At 38.2% G+C, this 7,557-nt stretch overlaps 1 pseudogene across 1 annotated transcript; it reads left to right on the top strand.

Annotated features, from left to right (window-relative positions):
* Positions 1-3,932: 3,932 nt before the first annotated feature.
* On the top strand, positions 3,933-6,547 carry LOC104592763 (phytosulfokine receptor 1 pseudogene; annotated as a pseudogene). Its single transcript, XR_016084159.1, has one exon. The product of XR_016084159.1 is annotated as a phytosulfokine receptor 1 pseudogene (transcript).
* Positions 6,548-7,557: the final 1,010 nt, after the last annotated feature.

Here is a 7,557-nt window from a genome sequence, read left to right as displayed (position 1 = left end):
TCTGAATATTGAATTCGGCCAGAAATCTGCAATGAAAGTTAACAGACAGAACTCTCATGAAAAGGACATTTGTTGCAAAGTGAAAATTTAGGGAGGAAGACATTGTTGCTAGACCTGGCAATTGGGTTGAGTGGGTTGGGTTCGGGTTGGGTCAAGGTACTTCAAGTTGATTTTGGGTCGGGTTGAATTTCGGGTTGGGTTGTCAAATGCTAGACTCTAACCCTAAATGTTCGGGTTAGGGTTGACCCATGGGTCAATTCGGGTTATCCCAAACAAATAATTAAAATTAAAAAAAAAACAAAGAAAAATTACATGAAGATGTCAAAATTAAAAGAATTAACCTTAAAATTCTAAATATAAAATAAAAAACTTGAACATTTAACAATTTAAAGAGTAAATAATAAAAAGTAAAGACTAAATAGAAAAAAAAATTAAAGAGTGGAAACTTCTAACAATGCATAAATAATCCCAGTTAGACTTGATAATTGGGTCAGCAGGTTGACCCATGACCCAACCCAACCCAACTCAATTTTTCGTGTCGGGCCAGGTTATGTCATTTTCACACTCGGATAGCTATATATGAGACCCTAACTCTATTTTTTCAGGTTGGATTGAGTTGGATTCACAGATTGGGTCAACTTTTTGCTAAACCTAATTATTGTAAATGAAAGTTCAGGGATAATTGTCACTGACCCCAAAGTAGGGATCTTTATAATTTGCCCAAAAAAATCCAAGAATTTCATCTAGCTATTATTGTTTCCAAAAAATTAAATAAATAAATATCGGTCCCAACTTGACCCAGTATCCCATGACCCAGACTGGGGTGGGCCAGTCTCAATTACCTGGGTTATAACTTGAAAATTCTCAGAAAAACATACTACGAGACAGTTAGTCATATCATTTTCAGGAGTCAGCTTTGCCTAATATCCCGTGACCCAGTCTCATCTAACGTTGGGGCCGGTCTCAATTACTTGGGTTATAACTTGGAAATTCACTGAAAAAATACTCAACGTTAGTCATACCTTTTTCACGAGTCCCACCAAATCTGTTGTATTCTTTTAAAATAAAAGAAATACCGGTCCCAGCTTTACCTAATATCCTGTGATTCAGTCGCACCACAGCTGTTTACGGGTCGGGTTGGGTCAGTTTATTGAGGTTTTTTCAATTGACCCGACCTGGTCGGGTTACCTGAACTTGAAATCGAAACCGACCTAGTGTTAAGTAAAACCGACCTATTCAGTTTGATTTGGGTTGGGTCAGTTTAGGTCGGTTTCAGTTCTAAGTTCAACCATGCTTGACAAAAACTCAACTGCAATATATATGTGGGGACTGTGGCACCACAGTATGTTAGGTAGTGAACGCGGGAAAAGCCTTGCTTTTGATAAATAGGATATACCTCTAGTCCACAGTTTGGACTTTGGAGAGGAGAAGAAGAGCAAAACCCATATATAATAATAATGCCTATTATAGAGGTATATATGTTATATATCTTTTCAGTAATTAAGTTTTATCTCCAAAACCACCAACCTATCCCTTTGATTATATCTTCATTTTGAAGCTTAATTGTCTTAATTGGGATTTGGGTGAATTCTGTAGGGAGACTTCAAAACAGTTAATTACAATCATTAATCTAGCCAATGTAATAGATTTGAAGAGGGACAATTAGTTATTGGGGCTTAATTAATTTAAACTTCTTAAAGGGACAATTAGTCGGTTCGGTTTATGATGTTTTACAACCCGAAACCGACCCGTGCTGAAGATAACCCGACCGACTCGGGTTGGGTCGGTCTGGGTTGGTCGGTTTTGTTGGATTGGGCCTTCTTATGAACAGCCCTATGGGAGTGTGAAAATGAATGGGATTGTTTTAGTTTTGTCCACGGTAGAATATGGTGTCCCTACCGTATGTAGACGATTCTCATCCCCAAAATATTATAGACAGGGACAGGCCACACTCTAATTTATCATCCACGGTATTCTCTTGTGGATGGTCCACATTATAGTATGGACAGTTTGTGGGAAAGATTCAGTGTAATACATCTATGTTACATTGGTCCAATCATTCTCATTTTATTTAATTTATATAGAAATTATTTTTTTGTTGAAGATAATATTATAATGACAAATATATTTATATTATTATTTCAAATTATTTTTGACTTAAATTATGGTTCTTTTTCATTCATGATCATACAAGTGCAAATGGATCCAATACAATTCGAAATCCGATCCTATTTTTGTCATATTTGGATAACTATCTGTCATATTTTTGGATTGAAATCAGATCTTATTCGAATCACCCCTATCCGATCTGACATGATCAATTGTATAAATCATCCCACAAGTTGTACATGAGGTGTATGGAATCAATAGGTGTACTGCTACACCTATAAAACGCCCTTGTGAGTGTAGACAATTTCTATGAATATAATTTTGTCCACGGTTCAGAATAGGTATAAACAGTAGTATAATTTGGACCAGTCCACACCCATCAATTTCTCATCCATACTATATCATCCCGGTTAATTTTTCTTTTCTTTTTTTTTTTTTTTGAAGCCAGAGGCAAAAAATTATTTCAAAACAATAGGTTACATCTCATCCAAAAATATAGACGTGATGAAATCTGGAGGAGTCGACCAGGTCATAGCATGATTGTATCTAACAACATGATTTGCTAGCCCATGGGCTAAGCAATTACAAGATCGAGATGTATGAATAAAACTGGTTGACACAAAGCCAGAAGCAAGATGCCTACAATCTAGAATAGTAGAATATAATCTCCAGGGAGGGTCTACACCTGAAGAGAGAATGTCAATGATGTGTTTTGCATCACTTTCAATGATGAGAGCCACAAGGTCCATTGCAATGGCACACCTCAGACCTTCCAAAATTGCTAAGGCTTCAGCTTCTGCCGGGGAAGAACAATGGAGGGGAGCACATCTACCCAGTATGAAATTGCCATTGTGATTTCTGATAACAATTCCAAAAGCCGAGCGAGAAGCACTCCATGCCCCATCTGTATTAATTTTAATGACTCTAGTAGGAGGCTTGATCCACCTCTCATTAAGGGTTGTAGATGGTTAATCTCAAACGGTTGGGATGTAGATATTTTCAAAGATCCGTGGATTCCTAATGGACTAATTGAAAAGCCAAATAACTAGGATCTTGCTTGCAGCATGGTGGCCATGCTCATGAATTAGAACTCACGGATGTGGAACACCCAACTCTTACATATGCTCTTTGATGAGGACATTATTAACCAGATTACAAAGATTGTTATCCCTCAGGTGAATCCTTTAACTAATGACAAGCTGATTTGGTCATTTACTCCCCGGGTGAATCCTTTAACTCATGCTTCCTGGGTTTACGAAAATCTTAGCTGGAAAGAATTGTGGAAAATGAAAACTTTTATTCCCAGTGTCGAGATGTTCTTATGGAGATGTTGTAAGCGAGTTATTTCAATTAATGCAGAGCTAGCTAAAAGATCAACTAAGATTGAAGCAACTTGCTACTTGTACAAAGTTTCAGATGAGACTGTGGATCACTTCTTATTTCATTGTCCAACTGTTCAGCCTATATGGTTTGCCTCCTTGGGTATCCGGATTGAAAATACTTAAAACAATAACTTACATTATTGGTTACAGCATTGGAGACATATTGATAAAATAAGGAATCAACATTCTTGCTTTCCAATGTTTGCTCGAGGGGTCATTGTAATGTGGTTCATTTATAAGCATAGAAACAAAATGATATTTGAGCAATACCCCTTCAGTCCATTACAGACTCTTGCAGCCATTTAAGCACATTGTTCCTTACTTTCCAGATCTACTATTTCAGATTCCCGATTAATTTTTCAACGGCTGGATTCATTTATATTGGATATAAAATTATGAAACGGCTGAGTGCATAACAAATGCCTAATAAAGCCTGACTGGTTACCAGTTTTATACACGGGAAGAAAGTCTCCAACAAGTAACGAACTGATTCATTGAACTCAATTCGAAACAAATGGAATTGATTGGTTTCAAAGCGACATTTTGCTTGTAAATAGCGACCCTTGTATTGAAATATTCCACAAAGAACTATTCGTGTTTAATTTCTAAACACAATATCCTCTCTGAGTCTTGAGTGATGAATGGTTTTAAGGTTGTAATTTTGAACGTAAAGTTTCAAAATGGGTTCGCTGTGACATAATTCAAGATGCGGTACGGACGACGTTTCTGGGCTTCCTTCATTTTCCTGTGGCTTTTTCTCCGAGCACAGTTCTTGGATTGCCAGGAACAGCCCTGCAATCCAAATGACTTAAAAGCATTGCAGGGTTTCTTGAATGGTTTGGATTCAGAGATTCCTGGGTGGAGTAGCAATTCATCTACTGATTGTTGTGACTGGGTTGGCGTTCGGTGCGAGGAGGTGAGGAGTTCAACGAGTTCTGAAGAAAGGGTAGTAAAATTGGATCTTGGGAATAGAAGATTGAGAGGTAAATTATCCGAGGACTTGGCTGGTTTGGATCAGCTGAGGTCTCTGAATCTTTCTAACAATTTGCTCAGAGGTACTCTTCCGCCCAAACTGTTCCATTTGCAGAATTTACGGGAGCTGGATTTAAGTTATAATGACTTGTATGGCTTGATGCCGGTTGATATTGATCTACCCTCCCTCAACGTTCTCGACCTAAGTTATAATGACTTGTATGGCTTGATGCCGGTTGATATTGATCTACCCTCCCTCAACGTTCTCGACCTGTGTGGGAATTCATTGAAGGGTGACATTGCCACGGGTATCTGTAAGACTGCCACTCAAATTCAATCCATCGATCTCTCCATGAACTATTTCAATGGAAGTATTCCCGCAGGTTTTGGTAATTGTGCTTCTTTGCAGAATCTCAGTCTCAGCTCGAATTATCTTTCTGGAAGTTTGCCCGACGATTTATTTTCACTGCAAAAGTTGAGCCGGTTGTACCTTCAGGAAAACATACTCTCTGGGTTGCTCAGTGATGGAATCGGTAAGCTTTCAAACCTGGTCGAGTTGGATATCTCCATGAATGGGTTCTCGGGACCTCTCCCGGATGTTTTCAATAAGCTTGGTAAATTACAGCGCTTTTCAGCCCACTCAAATAATTTTGATGGTAGTTTGCCCGATTCATTGACGAAATCCCCCTCACTCAACCTGCTTAATCTTCGAAACAATTCACTGAGAGGTCCAATTAGTTTTAATTGTTCATTCATGGTTAACCTTGCATCGCTTGATCTCGCTACTAATCGATTTCAGGGCCCCCTTCCTGATAGTCTCTCCTCTTGCAAAAATTTGAGAAATCTTAATTTTGCTCGTAACAATTTCACGGGTCAGATCCCTGAGAGATTCAGGAACCTCGAGGCCCTCACTTACCTTTCGCTCGCAAATACAAGCCTGAGCAAAATTGCAGCTGCTCTTGAGATTCTACAACATTGCAAAAACTTGACTACATTGGTTCTTACGCAGAACTTCCGTGGGGAAGAATTGCCTGGAGCTATGAATCTGAATTTTAGCGGCCTGAGGGCTCTAGTCATTGCTGCTTGTAGCCTCACTGGTTCAATTCCAACATGGGTGAGAAGCAGCGGTAATTTACAGTTATTGGATCTATCATGGAATCGATTGGCTGGAACCATTCCAAACTGGTTGGGCGAGCTAAAGTTTCTCTTTTACTTGGATTTATCTAACAATACGCTTTCTGGAGAGATCCCTGAAAGCTTGACTAATCTGGAGAGCCTCATCAGCCGCAATATCTCACTCAAAGAACTCTCCCCTCACTTTCCTTTCTTTATGAAACGAAATCAGAGTACAAGGGCATTGCAGTATAATCGGATTTTCAGCTTCCCTCCATTATTGGACCTTAGCTACAACAACCTCACTGGATCGATCTGGCCAGAATTTGGGAAACTAAAAAAGCTCCATGTCTTGGATTTGAAATGGAACAATCTCTCTGGATCCATTCCCAGTGAGTTGTCGATGATGTCAAGCTTGGAGACCTTGGATCTGTCCCATAACAATCTATCAGGAATTATACCCCCTTCTTTGGTCAATCTTAGTTTTCTCTCCACATTCAGTGTTTCTTTCAATCATCTGTCTGGAAAAATACCAACAGCAGGTCAGTTTCTAACCTTCCCGAATACAAGCTTCGAGGGAAACCCAGGTCTCTGTGGTACATACCACCTTCCTTGTCCCTCTGATCAGACACCTCTTGGATTCGGCAAACATGATGATGGAGTCGCACTTATGGGATTGCCATTCAAGATTGGAGCAGTAATGGGTTTTATTTTCAGCATCACTGGCTGCTCCGTTTCAGGGTGGATGCTACCCAAGATTGAGAAAGGAAGACGGAGAACTCCAAGTAGATATTCATGCATTTGTCCACTTAGATTATTGGGTTTTAGTATCTGTTGTAGTCAGAAATATAGGATATAATAAATATGATTGATCTCTTGTTATCCTTCATTAATATCAATCCGATTAGTTGGCATGAATAGCTCAGTCATGGTTTGATCATTTTTTTTATAGAGAATATCAACTTATTTAAGGATCCCACGTTTAAGCTTTTAGATTGAATGTTCTTTGAAATGGTATCAAAGCCACTTTGACTAAATGGTTTAGTGTTTGATCTCATTATCTCCATTATAAATATGATTGATAAATTCTTAAAATAAGGAATCCACCCTCATCATCTTCCATCTGCTGATTGGATTTTTTTTTTTTTGACAATATCTGCTGCTACGCGTTTCCACCATGGAGATAATAATGGTTTCTAGTTCTACAGATCCTTTAAAAAAATGAACATTTAAGAAATTAAAAAAAAAAAAAAACCAATGAATAGATACTCTGTAATCTGTATTCTGTACTTGTTTCTCCAAATGTATGCAATTACTTTTTCTCAGTTGAAGATGTATTCTTAAGCTCCCCAAAATCAGTCTTTACCCACTTTTGGCACGAACCTTAATTGCTTTAAGCTGAACCGGGCTTGACCTTCTAAAACCAGTTACTTCACTTACTGGGTAGTATGTAGCAATGCAACCAAAATGCAACACCAGATCAATTGATTATGCAGATTTTCTGGAAGAATAACTAAATGCATTTCTTGAAAATTTAAACAATCAAGCGTTTTTGTCTTTTAATTTTTCCGTCAATCTTAACGGTTAATGCTTTATATATATATATATATATATATATATCAAATTTCTTAAACTACACCTAAGTTAGGTTTAGGAAAATAACTAACTATATCCCTACTGTTTCAGTATTGTCTTAAAGCACCCCTACTGTTTCTGACATTGACTAACTCTTTCTTACCGTCAGTCTACATTAACGAAAAATTTAAAAAGACTATTTTGCCCATCATTCTTCAATAAATTTTCAAAATAAAACTTTTGGCACCTTTCCAAAATTGCCGAGGCTTATCTTCCTTAATGTTAGTGTCTTAAAGTACTCCTCTGGTTCTTCTTCGTCTTCCTCGATCTGTCTTCCCCGCCCAAGTCCAGATCTGGATTCCTTGATCTGAGATGAGGTGGGCAGCTACGGAGGAGCTTTGAATAG

This window comes from Nelumbo nucifera, chromosome 3 (assembly GCF_055504915.1).
Source record: "Nelumbo nucifera cultivar China Antique chromosome 3, China Antique-T2T, whole genome shotgun sequence".
Classification (NCBI taxonomy): Eukaryota; Viridiplantae; Streptophyta; class Magnoliopsida; order Proteales; family Nelumbonaceae; genus Nelumbo; species Nelumbo nucifera.
This window is presented reverse-complemented; position numbering and strand designations above follow the sequence as displayed.